Source organism: Schistocerca nitens, chromosome 5 (genome assembly GCF_023898315.1).
Source record: "Schistocerca nitens isolate TAMUIC-IGC-003100 chromosome 5, iqSchNite1.1, whole genome shotgun sequence".
Classification (NCBI taxonomy): domain Eukaryota; kingdom Metazoa; phylum Arthropoda; class Insecta; order Orthoptera; family Acrididae; genus Schistocerca; species Schistocerca nitens.
In genome coordinates, this window is record NC_064618.1 from 673174323 (window position 1) to 673197576 (window position 23254).

Below are 23254 nucleotides of genomic sequence, written 5' to 3' on the forward strand. Positions count from 1 at the left end.
TCACCTAGTGATAACTAAATATCACAACAATGGATAAAACGACATGCTAGTTACACAAATGGTAGTGTTACAGAATGTTTGTAAAGAAATGAAATTGCATTTTAAAAAATTGATGACGGGTCTAAGCAGACTGAAGCGACGAACGAAAATTTATGCGAAGGCCGGTTTTCGAACCTGGGTATCCTGCTAACTAGGTAGATGTGCGAACCACTACGCCACCGTTGCACAGTGACTTTGCATCTCTGCTCTGCCTACCCACGGCACTTCCCTCGTCAATCCAAATTCCCATTCATGCGTCTAACCACTTGGTATTGCACATAAACTGGAACAGCATTGCTGAAGCTCTTCCAACTGTTAAGGAATAGTACCTCAGCAAAGAACGAAAAGTGGCATCCTGCCTGAAACTCAGTAATAGGTGCTTTAATCAAACGAAACAATACGCTTCCAGAGTCGTTTTCAAGTCTCAAACGTCTATGATGAACATATGCTGACTGAGATGCTTTTGTAGTATGGTGGAGAGCCTCAGCAATACAGTTCTAGTTAAGGGGAAAAGGAAGTGGACTGATGGGTGAATAGGATTTGAACTGAGGATGGAAGCGCGTTAGGGTAGCCTGTGCATTTGTACAAACATTGTGTGAGGACGTAGTGGTTAGCGTATTTGCCTAGTGAACAGAGAACCCGGCTTCGAATACAATTTTCATTCGTCCCTTCAGTCTGCATATATACATCGTAGTAGTCTGCTACTTGAGAAGCTCTCTGGAACCAAACAGTTTCAGATGATCTGCGTTGTAACCACGAGTGATGAGGTTGCTTTTACTATTGTGATCTGATTCTCAGATGTGTAAAACTCTAAATCTAATTTAAGATACCGGAAAAGGATATAATTACATTAAAAGTATGGCAGTTTTCTGTGCCATATGTTTATTGATTTTAAGTACTTTCACTACTGTAAGTGTGGGATCACAAACTGTGGGAAGAAATCGTACTTTCTGTTGGCAAGTTTAAATGAATGCAGGTTTCGATACTGAGGAGAATTATTCACGATAAATCACTGTGGGGAGCTTCATCATACTTTTCTTCAGACTGCAGCGTACAACAATCCCGGAAACAGGAAACTAGCAGACAGTAATATCTTACACAGTACGTGTCAGCCATAAACTCGCCGTATTTAGGGAACAAAGCCTAATCTCGACGTGGAAGGTGGGCGCCTGTTGCTTTGGCTGTGAAATGTCACACTGACATTCTGCATCGTCTACGGAAGCGTCGTCGTCGTCTGTACAGTTCTGGAAATGAAAATTTTGAGTAGCCGTCACTGTAGATCAGATGCGGAGAGGAGCCCCTAGAAAAGGAGAGAGAGAGGGGAGCGGCGGGGGGGGGGGGGGGGCAGGAGAGAGAGAGAAAGAGAGAGAGAGAGAGAGAGAGAGATATATGAGGAGGGGAGAGAAATCAGAGGAGATAGGAGATAAGAAGAGAGAGGAGGAGAGGAGGAGGAGGGAAGGGGCTGTTGGTGCCTTTGTGGGCCCCGCAGGAAGCAATCAGGCGACGCCAATCTCCGGCGGCAGACGCCCGCAGCTGCCGTGGCTCTGGCCGTGGCCGCGGGCAGACGCCAGACACTTGTTGAGATGGAGTAACCCAGCCCCGACCTCTATTTGACGTCACGCTTCACGACCTTTGTGGACCGTCTGGCGCTAAGATGGCTGTACATACTGCCTCAGTAGTGGACTAGACCTTAGCGTGACACTGTGCAGTCTCGTGCTTTGGGAACCAATTTTCAACAGTCAGCACAAAGAACTGTAAGCCAATTACTCTCAGCCTTCAAGACGAATTATTAGCCCTTGTACGGAGAAACGCAGATCCTGTTTAGTAACTTATCGTGAAAGTAACCTTTTATGAACACTGAATAAATTTTAAACACAACAGGTTTCGGAAATCCTGTGTTGCCATCTTTGGATCTATGTTACATAATAACACAATTGTCTTCTTCAGTACAGTAAGTGATGCTGTATAAAGTACGTGCATGTTGGTGGCTTCAGGCTTAATAAAAGTCGGCATATCAGTTTGACATACTCTGTATAGCACCAAAAACTGTACTGAAAGAGACTATCGTGTAGTAGTGTAACATAGATCCGAAGATGGCAAGAGACAATTGCCGAAAACCGGTAAACTATCTGAATAAAGGATTTTAGCTATTTTGGCAATTGAAAATCAATTCAGTATTCATAACACTACAGATCGACCCAATGTTGAAGATGTCAGAAGTGAATCAGTGACCTTTCTGTTTGAGATCAACTATGCACAGTGTACGAGGCGTGTTTACTTAAGTACCGTTTTGAAATTAAAAAAAGACGTGCTAAGATACCTCAATAATGTAACTTTTACATGAAAGTCTGTGCCCTAATCTAGTTTTCTACATAATTTCCGTCAATAACGTTGTATCAGTTTTTGAATACCCTCCTCATAGAAGTCTGCCGCCTGACTTGATAATCACTGCATCACCACTGTTTTGACTTCGTCACCGTCTTGAAGACGCTGACCGCCCACGTGTTTCTTCAAGTGCAGGAACAGTTGGTAGTCACTGGGCGCAAGATTGGGGCTGTACGGAGGATGAACTAGAGTTTCCCATCGAAAAGATGTGATGAGATCTTTGGTCTGATTAGTCACATGCGGACGGGCATTGCGTTGCAGCAAAACGATGCCCTTCCTCAACTACCATGGACTGTTTCTTTGATTCTGGTGTGACGTAGGCCACCCATATTTCATCTTCCGTAACAATTTGACTTAAGAAATCATCACCGTCGTTGCGGTACCACTCAAGGAAAGTCAGTGCACTATCTAAACGTTTGGTTTTGTGCACATCCGTCAACATTTTCGGTACCCAACGTGCGCACAATTTTCGATAATTCAAGTGCTCGGTCACAATGCCATACAAAACACTACGATAAACGTTTGGAAAGTCATCCCGCAAGGAGGTAATCGTAAAGCCTCTGTTTTCTCTCAACTTATTGTCCACTTCCTGCACCAAACTTTCATTAACGACCGAAGGATTCCCACTCCGTTGTTCATCATGCGCTTTTGTGCGGCCATCTTTAAATGCTCTCACCCACTGTCTTACCATTCCATCACTCATAATGTTTTCTCCGTGAACTGCACAGATCTCACGATGAATATCGATCGCTTTTAGGCCTGTAGCACTAAGAGATCTTATAACACCCCGTACTTCACAGTCGGTGGGACTCAACGATTATCGGAGGCATCTTAAACACTCAGTACGCCGGCCGGTGTGGCCGAGCGGTTCTAGGCGCTTCAGTCTGGAACCGCGTGACCGCTACGGTCGCAGGTTCGAATCCTGCCTCGGGTATGGATGTGTGTGATGTGCTTAGGTTAGTTAGGTTTAAGTAGTTCTAAGTTCTAGGGGATTGATGACCACAGATGTTAAGTCCCATAGTGCTCAGAGCCATTTGAACCATTTTTAGCCACTCAGTACACCAAGTAAACAAGGAAGAATCAGACTGTAATGGCGTCAGTGCGTAGATTAAGGTACAGGCTTTCATGTAAAAATAAACTTATTGAGATATCTTAGCACGCCTGTTTTAAATTTCAGAACGTTACTTGCTTAAAGAACACTCCTCGTATATGGTGCAACAGGTACAAAACTACGAGGCAGACTAGTGAACCAGTGGCTACGTGCCACCTTCCTTAAAGTGCAGTCGGTCCTTTGGAAGCAAATATATAGCAATGATCTGCCGATGAGGCCCGTAGTATCTCTGGACTGGGAATCATAATTGTATAGATGTACACGTTAGGAGAATATTGGCTTCTTCCTGGGCATTATGAGGTCCGGTGCATTGGAGTGCTGCTAGTAAGAAGTTCTCTAAATTTCAACGTCTTTGTCATCAAACATTGATATCGGGAAATGATACTTGTCGACGGATTGTGATAAATCTTACAAACGAAGAAAAAGTACTGGAAAAATGTTTAAACTTTTCACCCACGCCTATAGGGATTTCCACCATGGAAATCATTTCTTCTGCTGAGCAAGCGTATCACGCCTTCCGCAAAAACTGGCGGAAGAAATCAGACACGAGATTTTTCACGTTTTGCGTGAGGCTTGGTCTCCAAAGTGTAATAATTCCTTGCCTGAAGTATTCGGTTTATTAGAGAGGACCCTGAATTGTTAGTTTTACCAGCACACAACGGCAACGCTACCGTTTTAATGTACAAGGCCGATTACGTGGATAAGATTTATGGTTTACTTACCGATTCCTCGTATCATATATTGCAGAACGATCCCACGGCCAGCATAAAACGGACACCGACTTCACTTTTGTAGAAGAGCTCATTACGTGAGTACTTTATTAAAAAAAATCGTACTGGTGCGGCAGTTCCACCTAGGTTATATGGACTGCTGAAGGTCCATAAGGATGGGGTCCCGTTACACCTCATTGTTAGTAAGTTGGGTTCGCCGACTTACAATTTGGCAAAGTATTATCGTCGGTACTCAGCCCTCAAGTGGGTAAATGTGAGCATCTTATTTTCGATTCCATGGATTTTATTCAGCGTTTATAGTCGCTTCATCTTGGTCCCTCTGATTATTCCGGTCCCTCTTGATGAGCCATTGGTTTTAATTAATTGAAAAACTGGATATGAAAATGACGAATATCTGCCGTAATGTACTGACGTACACCTACTTTTTATTCACGACAAATATTTTGAACATGCTGACGGTGTGGCAATGGGGAGTCCTTTATTCCCCACAGTCGCAAATTTTTTTATTGATGACTTTGAGGATATGGCCCTGCAAACATCTTTCTGAAGCCCATTTGTTTTTTGAGGCATGTTGGCGATATGTTTCTTGTTTGGCCATATGGAATAGATTCTTTTTGCCAGTTACTGAACCATTTTAATAGTCTTCATCCTAACATCAAATTTACGACGAAAGTTTCTCGATGCACTGGTTTTAAAAAAAGATGACGGAACTCTTGGACACTAAGTTTATAGGAAACATACTGATAGGAATTTACATGCTATCAGCTGTCATCCGCCGTTTGAGCATACAGAAATCCTATGGACTTTGGTCAGAAGAGCATTTGCCATCGGATACTGAAAACTTACCACAAGAGCTGCAACATCTTAAGGAAGCGTTTCATGATAACGGCTGTACAGACAGAGAGATTCAACGTGTTTTGAGTTTGGATTACTACTTAACCACCTGAAAACACTTTTAGTTCTGTAGCTTTCCATTCATATGCAAGGAACATGTCTGCCAACATAGGTACGGTTTTGAAGAAACATGAAACCAACATAAGGACATCAGACACATCCATGCCCGAGGCAGGATTCGAACCTGCGACCGTAGCAGTAGCGCGGTTCCGGACCGGTGCGCCTAGAACCGCTCGGCCCAAATGGCTGCAAACGCCTCGCGTTACTAGGATTGTGTTTCAAAAGAATCTGTCAAAATCGGACTAAGAGATAATATCATTAACCGTGATAACTGAAACCCGCTAAGTACCACCCTGGAATCCTGTTTCATCATTTTACGTATTACTGACCGCTTCAACTGAATTTGGTCCTTTGCTACTGTATCACTACTTGTTTCGTGGCGTTAAAATCCACATCTTCAGGTGAACACCAGTATAACAATAAATCCAGAGGGCCCTACTGGCCGGCACGGTAGCTCAGCGTGTTCGGCCAGAGGGTTAGCTGCCCTCTGTAATTAAAAAACTGAGTTAATGATCAACAACGAACTTAAACGGATGTCTTACGACGTCCGCCTCGAGCAGATGCAACGAACAAAAGCGAACGAAATGAGAAGCCGGCACGGTAACTCAGCGTGTTCGGTCAGAGGGTTAGCTGCCCTCTGTAATTAAAAAAACTGACTTAATGGATCAACGACGAACTGAAAGTGGTGTCTTGCGACGTCCGCCCCGAGCAGATACAATGAACGAAAACGAACAAAATGAGATTTTAAAAATAGTGGTCAGAGCAACAGAATGTCAATCCTAAGAGCCGGAGTTCGATTCCCAGCTGGGTCGGAGATTTTCTCCATTCAGGGACTGGGTGTTGTGTTGTCCTAATCTTCATCATTTCATCCCCATCGACGCGCAAGTCGCCGAAGTGGCGTCAAATCGAAAGACTTGCATCCGGCGAACGGTCTACCCGACGGGAGGCCCTAGTCACACGATATTTACATTTTGTATTCACCACTGGAGATTCTACAACCCTTCTTGCGGCAAGGGGCAGCAGCAACGTTTAAGCACCTGCGTATTTTATCTTAGGGCATTCGTATTTTCGCTGCATGTCGTTCACGGTTTCTATCAGTTATCGGCGACAGCGGCTTAGCGTTCTTCACCTGATGATGGCGGCCAGGTGGACCACAGAAATATTGTGTGCAGATGACAGCCTGATACGGCTGAAGACCAGACAAGGAACTGAGCATCGATGATACTGTGATGGTCTAGTTGAACTGTAAACAGTGTACGCGGTATCACAAAAAGGTATTGTAAAATTGAAGCAGAATTTCGAACAACTCTCACTAACTTGTGACTGAGGCATTTTCCTAAATTCAATGATTTTTAGACCTGTACAAAATATATTCTTCAGGTGAGACTGCCATGTCCATTTTTCGTAAAATTAAAGGTCCAGAAACCTTTACTGATCACGTACAACAGAAAACAGTCCTCCTGAGAAATCCGGTTTGTGGAGTTGTCCGATGCTGTCATGAGTCCTCTCGAAATGAAACAACGCACCTATAAGGTGGTGTTTGCGTATTGTATTCCTCTTCCAGCAAGATGAGGTTTCCGCGGGTTGACCGATATCTGCTAAGCCTGCACTGGATGTTCCAACCGCCAGTTCCGCTTGCGTTTTAGCTTCTTTCTTCTGCAGCTAGTGAGATTGAAGCTCCGACATAAACGCACTTATGACTATTAAGAGAGCGCCCCAGGATACACCAAGCTGTTCACTGCAGATAACCAGTATAGATGTATTCTGGAGATGAAGACCAGTGTTGCACAGCGATGGAGAAGGGATGGCGCTCACCTGGTGAGATGGGCCCCGCCTCCAGCACGCTGGTTGTCTGCGGCGCCGGCACATAGCCTTGCAGGAACTGCCGCTCCTCGTGCAACACGCGGCCCATGATCACCACCATCACCGAGAAGTACGCCTGCAAACACGCACAACTGTCAGGGGAACGCTCCTCTTATCACCATTCATAGGCAAGTATAGCAGCAAGAATTGACCCTGCAAGTACATTGTTATGCGAAGTTAAAGGACGAAACTAACTTCCGTATGCTGTGTCACTGCCAAGTAACATAGCTCGATGAAACTTTGGCTGTGCGTACAAAGAATTGCTGCAGTATAGTACAGAAGGTAAGTGAAAGAAATACGCAATGAGGCAAACAGAAATGACACTTTTATTTAAAGACAATAGTTGCACTGGATTGTCTGCGACTTAAGATGGTCTCCCGAACATTACAAATGGCTATACAGGTTCCTTGAAAGGGCTTTGTTTTCACCCTGGCAGGCAACGCATACTCTATAATGTGGTCCCACGCCGGCGACATGGTTGGTGAGTAGTTCTTGTGGCAGATCGTTTCATTTCACAACCAGCGTGTTTGAAAACTGCTGGATGGTCGGTGGTGCATATGAATGTATTGCAATACGTCTCGCCAACCCATCACACATGCTGTAAGAAAATGAATCATCTCTCCTTAAGATGTCTTTTATTGTTTAGCTACCACTCCTGGGGCTTCAATGCACCGTCTTCAAGCCTTCAAGGGGTTATCAGGATCCATATATACGATGCATCAGTGGTCAACATTACTGGTTTACGCAAACTACCTGAACTGTGATGTCGTCTCTCCAACCATCAACTGTCAACTCAGTTGAAGACAACACAGTCACAGGTAGTCTGCGTAAACCAGTAATGTTAGGCACTGATATATCGTATATGTGGATAGTAATAATACCTTCAGCATCAACTAAGGCCTGAAGATGGTGCACTGACGTGCCTAAACTGGTACCTACGCAATAAACTTCTTAAGGACGGCTATAGGTGTTCCATTTTCTTACAATGGTGAACGGGGGTAGTCCCAAGACCACAGCCACAAGGATGGACATACAAAAACATCCCATATGTGCTCTATAGGATTTAAATCGCGGGAATGAGAAGACCAGGCCATTCGTCGAATATCCTCTCGCACGAAGAGCTCATCCATTTGCGTTGCTCGGTGCAGTCCTACATGTTATTGTGGTCTTCAGACCACGCTCTTCGTGCGAGAGGATATTCGACGAATTGCCTGGTCTTCTCATTCCCCCGATTTAAATCCTATAGAGCACATATGGGATGTTTTTGTTTGTCCATCCTTGTGGCTGTGGTCTTGGGACTACCCCCTTTCACCATTGCAAGAAAATGGAACACCTATAGCCGTCCTTAAGAAGTCGTTTATTGTGTAGGTACCAGTTTAGGCACTTCAGTGCACCATCTTGAGGCCTTAGTTGATGCTGAAGGTATTATTACTATCCACATATACATATGCGCTGCTCGGTGCAGTCCTACATAATCATTCAAAAAGACGTACACGGGAAAGGTGTTTGTTGTCACAATATCATTGGCCATTGAGTGTGCCGCGTTCAAATATTTTACGTTCAGTATACACATGCTTCACAATGCCGCCCCACACAAAAACATCTGGACAACCCAAACATTCGACAATGTTCCTGAGTGTATTGAGTGTTCCCATCGCTTGCCATATGATACATCCAGAATAACTACTCATCTGAATGAGCTATCATAGAAGAGCACGCGATCCTACTCCTCGACTGAGCGAAGTTTCGCAGTCTTACCACATTGCACTCTCATGTGGGAGAAGGACGGTTTAAACCCACGTCCGGCTATCCTGATTTAGGTTTTTGTGAAATCTCTAAATCGCTTCAGGCAAATGCCAGGATGGTTCCTTTGAAAGGATACGTCTGACTTGTTTCCCCATCATTCCCTAATTCTATGGGACTGATGTCGTCACCAACCAACCATCCCACTTCTCATTGGTCCAATCCCTACGCGTCACCATCGTCAACTGTGCTGCGAAAGTGTGAATGTAAAGGGAACAGAGCGTATTGGCCGTTGGTCAAAGAGATCACCCCACACAGTCGCTTTGCCAATGTGGAGCGCGAGAAGGTGCCTGGCAGTCCTGTTATATGTAGTTAGAATTGCACCAGCTACATCGGTCCCTTCTTGCCTGTTGGAAAATGTAGCCGTCATCATCTGCGGCAATTTGATTGGGGTTAACCACCTCCTCTTCTACGAGTAGCAGTGCCTGTATTTTGAAACTCTCCCCATGCATGTCAAACAATACTGTGAGCAATACCAATATCCGCAGCTACGCTTGTCACACTTCGTCCTTATTCTTGTTTCCACATGATGAGAAGTCAGCCAAATTTAGTCTTGGGCCATAGTGTTAAAGAACACTCCCAAAATGTACTGTGACTGCCCGCTCAGTTTCTTTTCCACTTATTCTAACTGCCTCGTATTACTTGAGCAGCTTCATTTGGCTGACCTCACATCCAGTTTCATGTTCATCACACAGTAAGCTCTGGCAACATGCACCCAGCTTTTCATTCATTTCCGAGTTGTTAAAATGTTATGTTACTTTACCTCATTTTTAAGTTTTGCAGAGCAATGTACGTCTGCTCCTTGTGTAGTAGTTCATGATGACCACCATTACCGAGAACTATGACTGCAAACACCCTCCCAGTCACCCTTCCTTCTCCGCCCCAACACAAACACACACACACACACACACACACACACACACACACACATAAACACACACAAACAATGCACTGGCAAGTATTCAATAAGAAGTTTGTATAAATTAGTTTCCAGCAGAAACATGTCATTTGGGTGAGGTGTCTGAAGTAGTGAACTCGTACATCTCCTTAAGAACAAGTGCAAGTTTAGCCTCCCAGACATATCGCTACTTTCACTGCACTACTTAGACAGACCCTACACAGCGAATCAGTGCAGTTTTTTCAGTGCTACGTTTATACTGGTAGTCAAGATTGCAGAAAATTTTTTTCCAGAATTTCCTCAACAAGTTTCAGATATATTAACAGCGTGCGGTGACAATTATTTTTGAATGACAATATTCACTTTATTTAATTATACACTTATTTACCCTGGCAAGATGTGCGCTTTAGGCTTTATCTAAAAAGTCATCTTTAATCACTGACATTAATTTTTGTGTGGCACATGAACTGCATGCAAACCAATAACAAAAATAATGATGGAAGGTGAAAAAATGATTTGAAATTTGTGCCATGGCTTGAACTCGAGTCTTCTTGCTTACTAGACAGGAATAACATAAACTTCAATTCCCACCTTCAGCCTATTTTCCCCTTGTTAAATCGTCACCACTGCCAAGGCTCTCCGGCACTGGAACAGCATGTAATAGAGAAATCCTGTAAATCAGGTATTGGTGATCTGTAGATCGTATAATTAAATTTTCCTCGAGACATTTGATTCTCATCTTTATCTATGATAATAATGCAGGCTGAAGCCATGAATTAAAATTTGTGCAACGGGTGGGACTTTAACCCAGGTCTCCTTGCTTCCATCATTTTCGGAGATAACGATGAGAGTCAAATGTTTCGAGGAAAATTTAATTATAAGATCTATAAATCACCTACACCTGAGGTACAGGATTTCTCCATTACGTCCAACGCTGGGGTTCTATTCCAAAGCTGGGGAGCGTCGGCAATGGCGACTATTTAAGAATGGGAAAATAAGCTGAAGATGTGAATTGAAGTGTTTGTTGGGGAGGGCTTTGAACTAGGGTAGTCCATGCGGCAATGTTACTTACAGTGTTGCGGTGGTGTAATGACTAGCGTTCCTGTCTAGTAAACAAGGAGACTGGGGATCGATTACCGACCGTGGCAAAGATATTAATTCATTTTTTTCAGCTTCTGTAACGGAGAGAGTCGGACCTATGGTACGGTAGCGTGCGAAACTGCCCAGTGCGCTGGCCAGCTCTCAACTGTCGGAGTTGTTTACTTCCGCGTCGCGGTATTTGTGTACACTACTAACGTACCTCATTGCGCACTCTTACCGCCATGCGACGATGAAAGTAATGCTTTAGGCAGATCAGTCACGACCTATAGCCATTGAAGTTGATCAGTTCACACTAGAGGATCTGTGTTTGAACTCCCTGAAAGTGATCAGAATTCATTTTTCAATCACAGGAAGTGGTGTATACACACTCTGATGGACACGTAGGTGCAGTGACAGTGGACGACGCAGGATTCGGACTCCGAAATTTGCGGGTGTTTGAGCTCCCTCAAGAAGTAGTCTTTGCCGCTTTGCAACCATATGGCAACGTTTTGGGTCACCTGGCGGAGAAATGGCAGACGTTTACGATCTACCCAGATCGTCCGGCAGATCATAATTTAGCTGGCAAAACACATTTCATCGTAACTGAAGTTTGGCGGTATGCAGGCCGTTGTCATGTACGTCGGCCAGCCACGAATATAGGCAGGATGTGGCCAGGAAGGACATGTCAAGTCCGAATGTTTACACCAACGTTTCATACAGACACCGCTGGGAGACGTGACACCTACATCGACGCTCACGTCTGTACTCATCACATACGTAATAGTAACACAGAACCCTGTCGCGCCACTCCAGGATATTCCTAAAGCCTCGTAGAAGTCACCCACTTCACCAAAATTCCAGACAAGACCAGCATAACGTCACCTCCAGTGCTCGAACCGGTACCATACAATCTCAGGACCGTGACGGACAACCCTGCTGGAACCATGGACATCGAACAAGATGTCTTTTCGACAGCTGCCTTTATCCAGACGGGCACCGCATCAGATGATGGGCGACCATATTCTGATTTGGAACAACACATTAGGAAACAGCAGTCACTCAGGAAGATCAAGAAACGCCGACGAAGCCCTCTAGCTACACCCTCCTTCAGATAGCCTCTCGAGATAATGACCGGATATCTGATGGTGACCTTCATTTAGCGTCCAGTTACACAGTGTGACCACTCGCGACACCCCTCCTGTGAAGGATCCTCTCTGAATCCAGAAGACGTGTTCAGTGTTGCCAGTATAAGAAAATGTCAGATCCCCCACAGTTCTTGTTGCAGCAACCACTTCCAACAGTCCAAGTCAGTCTCCTGGGCTGATGTTGGAGAAGGAGTTGATCAGAGCACCAAAGCGTGTTTGAGCAGGAACACCTCACAGAGCGCCTAGGCTCGCGACCTGCCAGTAGTCATGTCCGCTTTGGCAGACCTGGTGGGTCTACACCCACAGGATGCCTCCGTCATGCAGTATGCATCGACTGCAAGGGACTGTACACAGCAATATCGCGTCTCCACAAACTGGTCACATTCCGAGACACTATCTACTCTGCAGATGTTGATTATGCACTCCTAAAAGAAGTGTTTGTCACTGACTTCCAAGTATCCACTGGGTACACCACCCATGTTTCTGATGCCCTCGACACTGGTAGTGGCGTCGCCATCCTCCTATGCGACAGGCTCCCTGCACATGATGTTGCATACCTCCACACCACATGGGGTATGGCCTATTAGCGTGTGTATCATTAATATCTATTCACAGTCTTGCTCTAGCCTTTGTCATGACACACATAGACAGACATACATTATTTGCCGAGGAGGTCACACCTGTCTTCACAGGTCCCCAAAACTGTGCTCAGTGTGAACTTCAACTCGACACAAGGGCCCACTGACCAACTCCTATGGCATTCACCTTGTGCGTCTCTCCCGATAGTCATCGATCGCCTGCGACTCATTGACACCTGGCTGAAGCTTCACGCAGCCCAACCAGGTTACACGTTTTACACCGTTCACTCATCAAGCCGCATAGACCGCACCTACCTTACCCACCTGCTTGCTGATGGAACCCGTCGTGCAGAAATCTGTCCCATATCCTTCTCAGACCATGAAACACACAGCCGGCCGAAGTGGCCGTGCGGTTAAAGGCGCTGCGGTCTGGAACCGCAAGACCGCTACGGTCGCAGGTTCGAATCCTGCCTCGGGCATGGATGTTTGTGATGTCCTTAGGTTAGTTGGGTTTAACTAGTTCTAAGTTCTAGGGGACTAATGACCTCAGCAGTTGAGTCCCATAGTGCTCAGAGCCATTTGAACCATTTGAAACACACATCTGCGACGTTACTCTCGCCCCACAGCGTGTATGACATAGTCATGGGCTGTGGAAATTCAACGTCGCCCACCTGACCCCCCTTGACTGTCACCATCTGGTCGAGGATGCGTGGGCACTATGCTAATGTCGTCGTGAGCCTATGACTCCCCCTTATCTTGGTGGCTCCCCTGTGCAAAGCCGATCTTCCGTAAAACATTGATGAGCTGTAGCAAGGAAGTCAAGGCATAGTGAACTAAACCTTGCTCTTTTATTGGCTCAAATGGCTCTGCGCACTATGGGACATAACTTCTGAGGTCATCAGTTCCCTAGAACGTAGTACCACTTAAACCTAACTAACCTAAGGACATCCCACACACCCATCCCCGAGGCAGGACTCGAACCTGCGACCGTAACGGTCGCGCGCTTCCAGACTGTAGCGCCTAGAACCGCTCGGCCGCCCCGGCCGGCGCACTTTTATTATTTCGTTCTTCAAGACGGTACCATTTTCACCAACTTGGCAAACGGTTGTACACCGAACGAGGCGCAGATATCCTTGACCATGCGACATCACCTGGAAGGCACTGTAGTCTTGTCTCGGACCTCTAGTCACATACCTCAAGAACCTTTGTTGATGTACTTCTTGCCCATCATCAAAATTCACTTCGTGATTTGGATCGTGGCAATATGATCAGTTATCTTTTTAATTTTGGTCATAAGTGAGTGCTACGATATTGGAATTAACGATCGACACTGCTTCCTAACACGCAACCCAAGCTATCAACAATATTTCTCCAATTACTTAGGGAACAACTTTAATGATCCGCCCCGCAGTTGAATTGTCCAAGCCATGAGAAGCTGAAAACTGATCTGAACCTACACCGAACGACAGAACCGATAACGGAATCTACGCCCACTCAACTAGAAGACATGTTTGGGTGTGCAAGCCGACTTAGGATCCGATACTCAAGGCGCTCATATATAAAACAAATTAAAACGAAAAACAAAAAATATGTAAGAAAATAAAAAATCTAATCACGTTTAATTTTAATGGCTCTTCTGCGGTTTGCTTCCCTTTATCCTTTCTCGCCCCCTCATAGCTCTAGGGTAATTGTACTAGGAGTAGAATTAGATGGGGGCCAACGCCTGACGTGGTTCTTTTTTCCTTCCTTTTCTGAATCATTTTCCTTTTCTTAAAAAAAAATTTAGGCAAGGAGACAGAGGTTCAAGTACCGACTGTGGCACAAATTTTATTTCATTTCTTCAGCTTCCATCACTATCGCAGCTAAAGATGAGACTCAAATGCTTTCAGAAAAATTTAATTATGAGAATAAATGTAACATTGTTAATTATATTAATAATATAAATACATATCTTTGTGATTATAGGTAACCTGTAATTAATTATTTATCCGAATTAAATGGCTGTTAGGCACTTTCGAGGCGTTAGTTTTTATTAAGCGTGGAGTCAAAAAAATTTCAGCAGGAAAGTAAACAATGGTTCACCTCTCTAGCTAGAGGTTCAGTGTGTTTGATTCTCATGCAGGGTATCCGAATTCAAGTTCCAATACTGCCAGTGACTTTTTTCCTTGATGAGAAGGCTGGAATGGGGTGACGTCGGTCTGGTGAGGCAGACTGAGGAACCATTTGAATGAGAAGGAGCGGCTCCTGGGTCTGGAAATTTGACAATGGCTGGGAAAGCAATGTGATGACGTCATGCCCTTCCATGCTGTACCCAAATGGTGCCATTGTTGGAGGATGACATGGCGGCAGGCAGGCATCACTGACCCTCTGAGACCAGTTGCAGAATTACTTTTTCCTCAGTTCAACAATATGTCCATGCCAATTTTTCTAATTAAACCAGCATTTTCATAAAGCAATACGTGCTTGCACCCTCAAAGTAAAAAGAGTTCTACTCTGTTGCGTACGTTAAAACTTATCTTTTATTCAGGCGATTACCTCACCTCTTCAAATAATCCCGAAATGCATCCACCCCCTCCCTCTCTTGGAGAATATGTCAGGATTATCTTAAATCAGGCACACGTAGTGGATGGGCAACGGGTCCTACTCGACCCAGCCAATATTCACTGACGGTGATAGATATGCTCGCACGTCAGTGTTAAAGTATATTGGAGACCCATCGACAGTTTGCCAACACAGCAAGCAGTGTTGTGCCCTGATTTAAAAGAGTGTATGCTGGTCAACATTGTCAAAAGTTCTCTCTACGTCCACAAATGCTATAAACGCACTAAGATAGGTCGTAAGGTCACTACTACCTCGATAGCTTAACATTTCTGGTACACAAAGTGACCTATCCCGAAGTTGACCTCTGCCTGCTTTACCATTCTTTACTTCAGTATTTTGAAGCTATGGCTTGCACTTTTCACCTGCATCCGTCATTCATTGCCAAATAGTATCCCTGAAATTCTTAACAACCATTGCTTTATTCAATTTATTCAGGTTCGTCTTATTAATAACCCACTTCTCAGCAATTTCTTGAGTTCTGATCTGCTGTTCTTGACCAACAAAAGGTCCCTGCATGTCTCTTCCACATCTACAACCTCCTCTCAGGATTCGTAAACCACAGACGGTAAAATTATTGCAGCACCCAAAAATAATTTACGTAATGTAATAAATTTCGGGTACACGTTTAGCTAGGTAACATAATTATGTAGGTGATTACCGTGGCAAGATCACAACTTAATGTAAGCGAAAGATAAGCTACTGCAAATGTGAAATGCTGGTACACTAATAACCAATATTCCCACCAGAATGTTGAGAGCAAGCATGGAAACACGAATGAATTGTGTAGTAGAGATGCCAGGTGTCAGTTTTTGGGATTTAGTTGCATGCCTGTTGCATTTGGTCGCTCAACACGGGGAGTGGCTCCGTACAGGGACGGTTAATGCTGGTTGCTGATGACGGTGGAGTTGTCGTCCGATGATGTCCCGTATGTGCTCGATTGGAGACAGATCTGTTGATCGAGCAGGCTCTTTAAAGCACGTTAGGTTATAACAGAGGTATATGGGCTGCAGTTATCCAGTTGGAGACGCAGCCATATTAGTTGTGGGCGAGGCAGAAATAGCTTTCGTCAGAAAACACAACAGACCTCAAATCTGCCCTTCAATGAGTTATCACTTGACACTACTGAAGTGGCAAATGGTGGTAGTTTGTAATCACCGAAAAGTACGTTACGGCATCAGGCTCGGAGCTGTTATTGTAAAAACCGATTTTTAACGGTTGGCTGTGTCATTATGATACCAATGACTGCTCGTATTGCTGTTGAAGATGCAGTACGATGTCCCAGAGCCCCAAGCCGAATACCATGGTCCTCCCTCTAGCTAGTGCCACGTGGCCGTCTGGATCCCGGTTTCTTGCGACCGTACATTCTCTTGATCACCGCTGCTACCAACCATGTTCTGTGGTTACATTTCTGCAAAGTCTTTCTGTAATATCGCAGAAGGGATATCAATCCCTATTTTACGACCTCGTTCAAACTCAGTGCACTCTAGGTAACAGTGTCTTTGTCGCCTTAAAGACATTGTTGACTAACATCTATTCACCACGTCAGATCTCAAACGTAACAAACGCTCACGAGCGTTTCCCCGTGTATTAGGGCAGTCGTGAATTGTATCGTCATAGCGACGATATTGGCGACACTCTTATGCAACTACCGCGAAATCTGAACAGACATCATCTAGCAGATGTAGAAACATGCTACGAACGTTTGTTTATTTTGGGCAACTCGTTTTTCATGTTGTTACTTTTTTCCGTTAGAGCGTTTCCAAGATTCAATCATGCTTTGTTCGAAGGTGAACCAGCGTGTTTTGTCGTTCGTTGCTTTATAACCAATGCAAACTGTGTTAATACGAGATTCCTTGCCTTGCTTACGGTATTTAACGTATCAAGCTCCAATCCCCGGAAGGACAAATGTGGTCTTCTTTTTATTTTTTTTTGATCAAATAATTTTTCTGCATAGTCCCCGGAGGGAAATCCGAATGGGGGACTATTTCAGCTTTGAAATGTCTTACCTTTCATCATTAAAGAATACAGTAGACAGTCGCTGGTAAGCACAGTGACTTTATTTCCCTCTTGCTTTCAGTCCTGCAACTAAAAGAAAAAAAAAAAACTAATAATATGATTCACTGGGGAAAGGTACTCGATAATCACGGTAAATTGTGTACAATATCGCTGAGATAGTGTCTCCCATAACATTCAGTAGATTAATCACTAGTATATAAGACGTGAAATATCTAAAATTTTAGAAGACACCACACGAAATGAAATGACACAGTGCCTCAGAAAATCGTGTGCACTGTAACCCGCACTGTTGCATACTTATATCTAATAAGTCATTTACGAATGACAACGTCAATTAGCTACGCATGTTAAAATAAACAACATTTCTTCACACACAATGCTCTCTGCATATGAATAATTTTTGGGGAACTAGAGGAAAATCTACAACACGGATTGCACGTGCATATAAGTTTAACACAGAAGTGTAATCTCAATTTTTCTGACGAGATAATGCGGTCCTGTGGAAGTAATCCATTAATTACTTTGTGTCCTGCTTTTGTCTCGTTGCTTCCTGTTTCTCAATATAAATTAGTTTTTGAAATTGATTGCAAATTATGTAATTTACAATGCTGAGTATATACCGGGTGAAAATAGTACTTGGCAAGATTTGTATCGTTAGTTATGACAAGAAATAAAGTACACTATCTCCTCAAAAGTATCTGGACACCTGTGAGATGCTGAATTGTCACTATATCTCACAATAAATAGACCTAGCTGTATGAAAGGAGGCGCTTAGTATAGTGTTGTGAGTAGAAAGTAGTAACGCCACAATTCCCGGCGGGGTCATGGATTTTCACTGTCTCGTGATGACTGGGTGTTGTGTGATGTCCTTAGGTTAGTTAGGTTTAAGTAGTTCTAAGTTCTAGGGGACTGATGACCATAGATGTTAAGTCCCATAGTGCTCAGAGCCATTTAGCCAGTAACGCCAGAATGAAATCCATCACCATCGTTCCCAAACTTCTCAAGCCACAGCTAAACCAGGCAGCATTTATGTACTGAGCATTGTGGAGGGTGGCTGTAAAAACCGCATGAAATCATTGGAAGGAATCACTCGTGAGTTCCTAAGTGCTACCATCCGTCCAGCTAGCGCAGCAACTGTACATAGGAAATTTAAAAGAATGGGGCAAAATGGTAAAGTAGCTATACAAAACTGCCATACTTCTGTCGTCAGTGTCAAGCAAAATTTGAGGTGGTGCAAAGAAAGACGCCACTGGACAATAGATGACTGGAATCAAGTTATTTTGAGCCATGAATCACGATATACCTTGTGGCCAGCCGATAGAAGGGTTTGGGTTTGGCGCATGCCAAGCGAATGACTCACGTGTCATCACGTGTAGCGCCACCAGCGAAGCACAGAGGAGGTGCCGTTACGACATGACTTAGTTTCCCTGTTTAAAGTGTGTACGAACCCGTGGTCTAGCGGTAGCGTCTTTCATTAGGAATCAGAACGTCCTCGATCTTGGGTTAAGACCCAGCCGCTGTTTAATTTTGAAGTAAAATCACCAGCAATGACAGCCGAAGACTTCCGGCATAAGAAGTCATCCTCATTCTGCGAAGGGCCTTATCAATGAGGGAAGAAAGTGCACAGAGATTCAGGGCATCAACAGCAACAGAAAATGGTATAACGGGAGGAGGATTCGTTACGAACAGAAAAGTTTGGCAAAGGGCGGGTTACTGCGAACAGTTCAGTGATATAGTTGTTCTCATCAGAACAGACAGCAAAATAACACCGGCAACAATAGTTCAGGTATACACGAAGCGTCGCAAGCTGATGAAGAGACAGAGGAAGCATATGTGCTACTGAACTGGTAATTCAGTACGTTGAGAGAGATGAAAATCTAGTTGTCTTGGGGACTGTAATACGTTTGTAGCGGAAGGAGTAGAAGAGTGAGTTGCAGGAGAATTTGAGATTGCTACTAGAAATGAGAAAGACTAATTGAGTTCTGCAATAAATTTCAGGTAATAATAGCGAAGACTCTGTTCGACATTCACATGAGAAGGACATATACATGGAAAAGGCCAGAAGATACAGGAAGATTCCAGTTACATTTGATCATGATCAGGCAGCGATTACGAAATCTGATACTGCACTGTAAGGCGTACCCAGTAACAGATATAGGCTCAGACCACAATTCTGTAGCGATGACGAGTAGGCTGAAGTTTAAGAGACTAGTCTGCCAGAAACAATGTGCAGGGAAGTGGGATATGGGAATACTAAGGAATAAATAGGTAAGCTTGAAGTTCTCTGAGGCTATACTGCAATAGGGAATAGCCCAGTAGGCATTTCAGTTGAGAGGAACGTACATCTCTAAAAAGGGCAATTATAGAAGTTGGAGACAAAAAGGTAGGTAGGTAAAATGAACTTAGCTGCGAAGAAACCATGGGTAACAGAAAAATATTTCAGTTGAACAATGAAAGATGGAAGTATAAAGACGTTCAGCGATATTCAGGAATACAGAAGTAAAAGTCGCTTAAGAATGAAATAAATGGGAAATTCAGGGAAGCTAAGGCGAAATAGCTACATGAAAAACGTGAAGAAATATAAAAAGAAGTTACTGTCGAGAGGACTGACAGAGCATATAGAAAAGTCACAACAACTTTCGGTGAAATTAAAAACAAGGATGATAATATTAAGGGTGAAATATGAAATCCAATCTTAACGGCAGAGGAGAGAGAGGATAGGTGGAAAGACTACATTGAAGGCCTCTATCATGGGCAAGATTTGCCTGATGTGACAGCAGAAGGAACGGAATTCGACATAGAAGGGATAGGATATCAAGTAGTACAATGAGAATTTAAAAGAGCTTTGCCAGACTTAGGATCACATAATGCAGAAAGGATAGACAAAATTCCGTCAGAATTTCTAAAACGATTGGGGGAAGTAGCAGCAAACAACTGTTCACGTTCATGTGTGGAATGCACGAGTCTGGCGATATAACATCTGACTTTGGGAAAACTTTCATGCAGACCATTCCGAACATTGCAAGCCCTAAGAAGAATCATCGCACTATCAGCTTAGCGGTTCATGCATCCAAGTTGCTGACAAGAATGGTATATAGAAGAATGGAAAAGAAATTTGAGGATGTATTAGATGACTATCAATTTGGATTTATGAAAGGTAAAGGCACCACAGAGGCAGTTTTGACGTTGCGGTTGATAATGGAAGCAAGACTAAAGGCAAATCCAGACACGTTCATAGGATTTATCGACCTTGAAGAAGTGTTCGACGATGTCAAGTGGTGTAAGATGTTCGAAATTATGAGAAAAATAGGGGTAAGCTGTAGGGAGAGACGCGTAACATGCAAACCGTACAAGAGACCGGAGGGAATAATAAGAGTGGACGACCAAGAACGAAGTGCACCGATTAAAAAGGGTGTAAGACAGGAATGTAGTCTTTCGCCCTTACTGTTCAATCTGTACATCGAAGAAGCAAAGGTGGGAATGAAAGGAAGATTCAGGAGTGGAACTTTGTAAATTCAAGTTGAAAAGATATGAGTGATAAGATACGCAGATGGCGTTGTTATCATGAGTGAATGTGAAGCAGAATTACATGATCAGCTGAATAGAATTAACAGTCTAATGAATACAGAACATGGATTGACAGTAAATCGAAAAAAGACGAAAGTAATGAGAAGAATCAGAAATGAGAACAGAGTGACTGATGGTCACGGAGTAGATGAAGTTAAGGAATTTTGCTACCAATGCAGTAAAATAACCCATGACGGTTGGAGAAAGGAGGATATCAAAAGCAGTTTAGCACTGGGAAAAACGGCGTTCCTTGTCAAGACAATTCCACTAGTATCAAACAATGGCCTTACTTTGAGGGAAGGAATTTCTGAGAATTCGCACGTTGGGAGCACAGCATTGCATGGTAGCGAGACATGGCCAGTGGGAAACATGGACCAGAAGAGAATCAAAGCATATGAGGTGTGGTGCTACAGACGAATGTTGAAAGGTACGTGGACTAATAAGCTAAGGAATGAAGAGGTTCTGAGCAGAATCTGAGAGGATAGGAATATATGGAAAACACTGACGGGAAGGACAGACAAGATGATAGTCCATGTTTTAAGACGTCATAAAAATCTTCGATGATACTAAAGGAAGGTGTAGAGAGTGAAGGCTGTAGAGGAAGAGAGAAGGATACATCCGGGAAATAACACTGTTCGACATGGGTTCTATTTCTGATATTAAAGTATGTGCTTCTAGACCATTTTACCATGGGAAATTCAAATATGTAAACAAAATATCGTTGTCAGGGATACTTTTTATGTAATATGTATATATATGTATATTCACAATTTAAGGCATACACAGAGACGTTGTAGAGAAATACGGGTATGTTGCCGTATCCAATAGTGATAGAACGTGATAATTTCTTGTGCAACAGCAGGTGGGAAGAATCAGACATCATTAGGTTATCCCCCGACACACCTATGTCATTAAGACCACCTGAAACATCTCATTAACTCGAACGGCGACAGCCGGTCGCTGCCTCGGCAGTAAAGCTTCACGCCTCCTAGGGGCAGTTGCATCGAGTTTACAACAGTGGTGTTAGCCGCAATTTGTGTCAGTCTTAACGAGTGGGTGTTTTGGCTGACAAGTAACTGTGTGTCATATTTCCAAGCAATGTTGAATCTTTTAGTTCCTGTGTGTAAACTGATTGAGCCTGGTGCTGAAGGTAAAACGACTGCTTGTTTTTACACATCAGCGTTCCTCTAGTTCCCTACTATTAATTTAATACAGGTGTATTACCAGAGTGGTATTTTTAAATTTGCACAAATGCCACGTCATCGTGGATGTTGATATAAGCCGGACTACTTCTGCTACATCTGTGGGAAGTTCCCTTTTGCCAGAAATAGGAAGAAAATTTCTTCAATCATAAAGAAAGCATACAAACATTACTTTGGAGTAGAGGTAGGAGACCAAGATAAAGAATGGGCACCACATTTCTGTTGTGCTACATGTTACTGCAAACTAATTTAGTGGTGGAAAGGTAAAGAGAATGTGGCGTTGTTTGCTGTTCCCAAGGTGTGGAGGGAGCCTAAGGACCATGTTACTGATTGTTATTTCTGTCTAAAAAAAATTCAGGGTTTTACAAACAAAAAGTCGAAGAGGCACATTGTTTACCCAGTCCTGCCTTCAGCGAGAATGCCAGTGCAGCATTCCGACAACCTTCCAGTTCCTTCAAGAGCCCGAGGTCAAATTCCGAGTGACAGTGAAATAAGTAGTACTGAAGAAATCACAGATGATGATTCTTTATATCACTGCACAAGTGAGTCATCGCCACATTTGTTAACACAGGCAGATTTAAATGATTTAGTACGTGATCTAGGACTAAGTAAACAAAAGGCACAGCTGCTTGGTTCAAGATTACAAGAGTATAATCTACTGCACCAAAGTACCAAAATCAGTGTGTTCAGGCAAAGAGAACATGCCTTTATTTCTTATTTTTGAACTGACGAAGCACTGACATTTTGCAAAGACGTTGCTGGCCATATGAAAGTGCTGAACTTCACTTATATTTCACAGGAGTGGAGACTTTTCATAGATGCACCGAAAACAAGTCTGAAGGGTGTTTTGCTCCACAATGGAAATAAAATACCCTCTGTTCCAGCAGCTTACGCTAGTTTGACAAAAGAGAATTACGAATTCGTACAAAGGAGCTAAATTCATTAAAATACAATGAACACAAATGGAAAATATGTGCAGATTTCAAGGTAATTGCTATGGTACTGGGAATGCAACAAGGCTACGCAAAGTATGCCTGTTTTCTTTGCGAGTGAGATAGTCGAGACCGAAATTCTGACTACGTGAAAACGAAATGGCCTAGGCGGAGATGGAAAGTTGGCGAAAAGAATGTACAACGTGAAAGTCTGGTAGCTCCTGAATATATACTACTTCCACCACTTCACATCAAACTTCGCCTGATGAAACAATTCGTGAAGGCCATGGATCCAACAGGCTGTGGGTTTGCATATCTAGCTACCAAATTTCCCCATCTTTCAGCTGCA